This window comes from Gouania willdenowi, chromosome 5 (genome assembly GCF_900634775.1).
Source record: "Gouania willdenowi chromosome 5, fGouWil2.1, whole genome shotgun sequence".
Lineage (NCBI taxonomy): Eukaryota > Metazoa > Chordata > Actinopteri > Blenniiformes > Gobiesocidae > Gouania > Gouania willdenowi.
Window position 1 is genome coordinate 37,596,934 of NC_041048.1, and position 6,000 is coordinate 37,602,933.

Below are 6,000 nucleotides of genomic sequence, written 5' to 3' on the forward strand. Positions count from 1 at the left end.
GGTATATAATATATGTTTGTTGGTATATAATATATGTTTGTTGGGATATAATATATGTTTGTTGGTATATAATATGTTTGATGGTATATAATATATGTTTGTTGGTATATAATATATGTTTGTTGGTATATAATATATGTTTGTTGGTATATAATATATGTTTGTTGGTATATAATATATGTTTATTGGTATATAATATGTTTGATGGTATATAATATATGTTTGTTGGTATATAATATATGTTTGTTGGTATATAATATATGTTTGTTGGTATATAATATATGTTTGTTGGTATATAATATGTTTGATGGTATATAATATATGTTTATTGGTATATAATATATGTTTGTTGGTATATAATATGTTTGATGGTATATAATATATGTTTATTGGTATATAATATATGTTTGTTGGTATATAATATGTTTGATGGTATATAATATATGTTTGTTGGTATATAATATGTTTGATGGTATATAATATATGTTTGTTGGTATATAATATATGTTTGTTGGTATATAATATGTTTGATGGTATATAATATATGTTTATTGGTATATAATATATGTTTGTTGGTATATAATATGTTTGATGGTATATAATATATGTTTATTGGTATATAATATATGTTTGTTGGTATATAATATATGTTTGTTGGTATATAATATGTTTGATGGTATATAATATATGTTTGTTGGTATATAATATATGTTTGTTGGTATATAATATGTTTGATGGTATATAATATATGTTTATTGGTATATAGTATATGTTTGTTGGTATATAATATATGTTTGATGGTATATAATATATGTTTGTTGGTATATAATATATGTTTGTTGGTATATAATATATGTTTGTTGGTATATAATATATGTTTGTTGGTATATAATATATGTTTGTTGGTATATAATATGTTTGTTGGTATATATATAATATATGTTTGTTGGTATATAGTATATGTTTGTTGGGATATAACATATGTTTGTTGGTATATAATATGTTTGATGGTATATAATATATGTTTGTTGGTATATAATATGTTTGATGGTATATAATATATGTTTGTTGGTATATAATATATGTTTGTTGGTATATAATATGTTTGATGGTATATAATATATGTTTGTTGGTATATAATATATGTTTGTTGGTATATAGTATATGTTTGTTGGTATATAATATATGTTTGTTGGTATATAATATGTTTGTTGGTATATAATATGTTTGTTGGTATATATATAATATATGTTTGTTGGTATATAATATATGTTTGTTGGTATATAATATGTTTGATGGTATATAATATATGTTTGTTGGTATATAATATATATTTGTTGGTATATAATATATGTTTGTTGGTATATAATATATGTTTGTTAGTATATAGTGTATGTTTTTTGGTATAAATATATATATATATGTAGTGTATGTTTGTTTATATATATATAAATAGTGTGTGTTTGTTGGTATATAGTGTATGTTTGTTTATATATATATAGTGTACATTTGTTGGTATAAAGTGTATGTTTATTGGAATGTCTATTTTTTTCTTCCTTCCTTCCTTCCTTCCTTCCTTCCTTCCTTCCTTCCTTCCACTAGAGGGCACTATTGGACCATATACAGGCCCAACACACTCTGACCTGTGGCTTTATGATAAACCTTAATAAACATTTACCCAAGTTTTTCCTGCTAAACGTGTCCTTTCAGAAGTTTATGAAATATACAGACTGTTCGACTCTGAGGGTAAATCTGTTGTCACTTGATTCATCTGAAGATAGAGAACAGAAACGTGTTGTTGTGATGGTTCGTTGTTGATCATTTCCATTTCATTGTTAGAGGCAAATATCTTTTAACATCTATGAAGGATAAACCAAAATGTTTTGCATTTTTCTTCATATTTTCATCTCTGCTACATCCAGCTCAGCCTCTTGTCCCTCAAACATCCCAGCATTGCTTTAGCCACGGCCGGCCCTAGACATATTGGGGCCCAAATCGGGATACCTCTTGGGGGCCCCGCACTGCCATTATTCTATTATAAATCAATCAGATTTTTTTTTTTCTATTTTTATGCTTTTTTATCCTTACCTCTGATTAGGAGTGTTTGTCACTTTTTTTTTTTTTTTATTTATCATTTTTTATGCCTTACTGCACTTTTACCCCAGTTTAAATGTGCTCATCATATTTACACTAGTTTTTAGGGTCTTGGGATATCATTGTCTAAAAAAAAATCCAAAGTATTTCCATTTTTATGCCTTACTATGTACTACCTTACCTGTGATTTGGGGTGTTTGTCACTTTTTTTTCTCATTTTTCATGCCTAACTGCATTTTTATCCCAGTTTAAATGTGCTCCTCATATTTGCACTAGTTTTTAGGGTTTTGTGATATCAGTATATTTTACTATTACCTCTGATTTAGGTATTTGTCAGTTGTTTTACTTAAATTTTTCAGTCCCTAAATGTGAGGATGTAGCTCAGTGGTACTGTGCATGCTTTACATGTTGAGGGCTCAGGTTCAATTCTTGACTTCTCCAGAAAATTAAAATTGAAAGGAAGCTTTAATATGATAGTGACTTTGGGTGTTTGTCACTATTTTCATGCCTTACTGCATTTCCATCCCAGTTTAAGTGTGCTCATTATATTTGCACTAGTTTATAGGTTCTTGTGATTGCCTTATTTTAGAAGAAAAATGTCTAAAGTTTTTCAGTTTTTATGCCATACTATAGCCTTACCTCCGTATTGGGTGTTTGTCACTTTTTTCTCATTTTCCACTTTTTCTCATTTTTCATGCCTTACTACATTTTCATCCCAGTTTAAGTGTCCTCATCATCTTTACACTAGTTTTTAGGGTCTTGTGATATCTTTATCTCAGAAAAAAAATCCATAGTTTTTCCATTTTTATGCCTTACTATTACCTCTGATTTAGGTATTTGTCATTTTTTCCCTCATTATTCAGTTACTAAATGTGGGGATGTAGCTCAGTGGTAGAGTGCATGCTATACATGTATGAGGCCCTAGGTTCAATCCCTGACATCGCTATGAATGAAATTTATAAGGGAGTTTTACTTATATCTGCCTGGGTGTTTGACACTTTTTTCATGGCTTACTGCATTTTTACCCCAGTTTAAGTGTGCGCATCATATTTACACAAGTTTTTAGAGTCATGTGATAGCCTTATCTCAGAAATAAAAAATTCAAAGTTTTGCCATTTGTATGCCTTACTATAGCTTTACCTCTGATTTTGGTATTTTGTGACTTTTTTCTCATATTTCAACATACCAATGTGGGGATGTAGCTCAGTGGTAAAATGCAGTACCTTGTAAGAATGAGGCCCCAGGTTCAATTACTGTGATCTCCAAGAAAAAAAAAACGGTGAGGCAAAGTAAGTGAATTACTTATACCAGACTTTTTGTGTCATTTTTTCCCCCATTTTTCATGTCTTCCTATATTTTCATCCCAGTTTGAGTGTACTCAAAAAAATCTGTTTTTTCATTTGTATGCCTTACTATAGCCTTACCTCTGATTTGGGTATTTGTGACTTTTTTTCTCATACTTCAATGTATAAATGTGGGGATGTAACTCAGTGGTAGAATGCAATGCCTTGCATGAATGAGGTCCCAATTCAGTAAATCACTTATACCTGACTTTCTAAGTTTGTCATTTTTTTCCCCATTTTTCATGTCTTCCTGTACTTTCATCCCAGTTAAAGTGTACTCATCATATTTGCACTAGTTTTAGGGTCTTGTGATAACCTGTTTTAAGAAAAAAAAAAAAAAAAAAAATTCCAAAGTATTTCCATTCTCATGCCTTACTGTTGTCTTACCTCTGATTTGGGGATGTTTTTTTTTTCTCATTTTCCACTTTTTTTCTCATTGTTTATGCCTTTCTGCATTTTCATCCCAGTTTAAGTGTGCTCATCATATTTGCACTAGTTTATAGGGTCTTGTGATTGCCTTATTTTAGAAAAAAAATGTCTAAAATTTTTCAGTTTTTATGCCTTACTATAGCCTTACCTCGGTATTGGGTATTTGTCACTTTTTTCTCATTTTCCACTTTTTTCTCATTTTTCATGCCTTACTTTAGTCTTTCCTCTGATTTGGGGTGTTTGTAACTTTTTCTCATTTTTCATGCCTTACTACATTTTCATCCCAGTTTAAGTGTGCTCATCATCTTTACACTAGTTTTTAGGGTCTTATGATATCTTTATCAAAGAAAAAAAGCCTTATTACAGCCTTACCTCTGATTTGGAGTGTTTGTCACTTTTTTCTCATTTTCCACTTTTTTTCTCCTTTTTCATGCCTTACTTCATTTTGATCCCAGTTTAAGTGTGCTCATTATATTTGCACTAGTTTTTAAGGTTTTGTGATAGCCTTATCTCAGAAAAAAAATTCTATAGTTTTTCCATTTTTATGCCTTACTATTACCTCTGATTTAGGTATTTGTCATTTTTTCCCTCATTATTCAGTTACTAAATGTGGGGATGTAGCTCAGTGGTAGAGTGCATGCTATGCATGTATGAGGCCCTAGGTTCAATCCCTGACATCTCCAAGAATGAAATTTATAAGGGAGTTTTAGTTTGTATGTCTTATATCTGACTTTGGGTGTTTGACACTTTTTTCATGGCTTACTGCATTTTTACCCCAGTTTAAGTGGGCGCATCATATTTACACAAGTTTTTAGAGTCATGTGATAGCCTTATCTCAGAAATTAAAAAAATCTAAGTTTTTCCATTTGTATGCCTTACTATAGCTTTACCTCTGATTTAGGTATTTTGTGACTTTTTTCTCATATTTCAACATACCAATGTGGGGATGTAGCTCACTGGTAAAATGCAGTACCTTGTAAGAATGAGGCCCCAGGTTCAATTACCGTGATTGCCAAGAAAAAAAATAATGATGAGGCAAATTCAGTAAATTACTTATACCTGACTTTTTGTGTCATTTTTTTCCCCATTTTTCATGTCTTCCTATATTTTCATCCCAGTTTGAGTGTACTCAAAAAAATCTGTTTTTTCATTTGTATGCCTTACTATAGCCTTACCTCTGATTTGGTTATTTGTGACTTTTTTTCTCATACTTCAATGCATAAATGTGGGGATGTAACTCAGTGGTAGAATGCAATGCCTTGCATGAATGAGGTCCCAATTCAGTAAATGACTTATACCTGATTTTCTATGTTTGTCATTTTTTCCCCCATTTTTCATGTCTTCCTGTGCTTTCATCCCAGTTAAAGTGTACTCATCATATTTGCACTAGTTTTTGAGTCATGTGATAGCCTTATCTCAGAAATAAAAAATTCAAAGTTTTTCCATTTTTATGCTTTACTATAGCCTTACCATAGATTTGGCAAGTTTGTCACTTTTTTCTCATTTTTCATGCCTTACTGCATTTTTACCTAAGTGTGCACATCATATTTACACTAGTTTATAGGGTCTTGGGATATCCTTACCTCAGAAAAAAAAATCCCAAATTTTTCCATTTGTATGCCTTATTATTGCTTTACCTCTGATTTGGGTATTTGTGACTTTTTTCTCATATTTCAAGGGATGTAACTCAGTGGTAGAGTGCAATACCTTGTAAGAATGAGGCCCCAGGTTCAGATACTGGGATCTCCAAGAAATAAAAATTAAATAAATGACTTATACCTGCCTTCTTATGTTTGTCATTTTTTTCCCCATTTTTCATGTCTTCCTGTACTTTCATCCTAGTTAAAGTGTACTCATCATATTTGCACTAGTTTTAGGGTCTTGTGATAGCCTTTTTTAAGAAAAAAAATAAATAAAAAATTCCAAAGTATTTCCATTCTCATGCCTTACCTCTGATTTGAAGACGTTTTTTTCTCATTTTCCACTTTTTTTTGTCATTGTTTATGCCTTACTACATTCTCTTCCCTGTTTAAGTGTGCTCATTTTTCGTGCACTCATTTTTAAGGTCTTGTGATAGCCTTTTTTTGGGAAAAAAAAAAAAAATTATAATTTTTCCATTTTTATGTCTTACTAT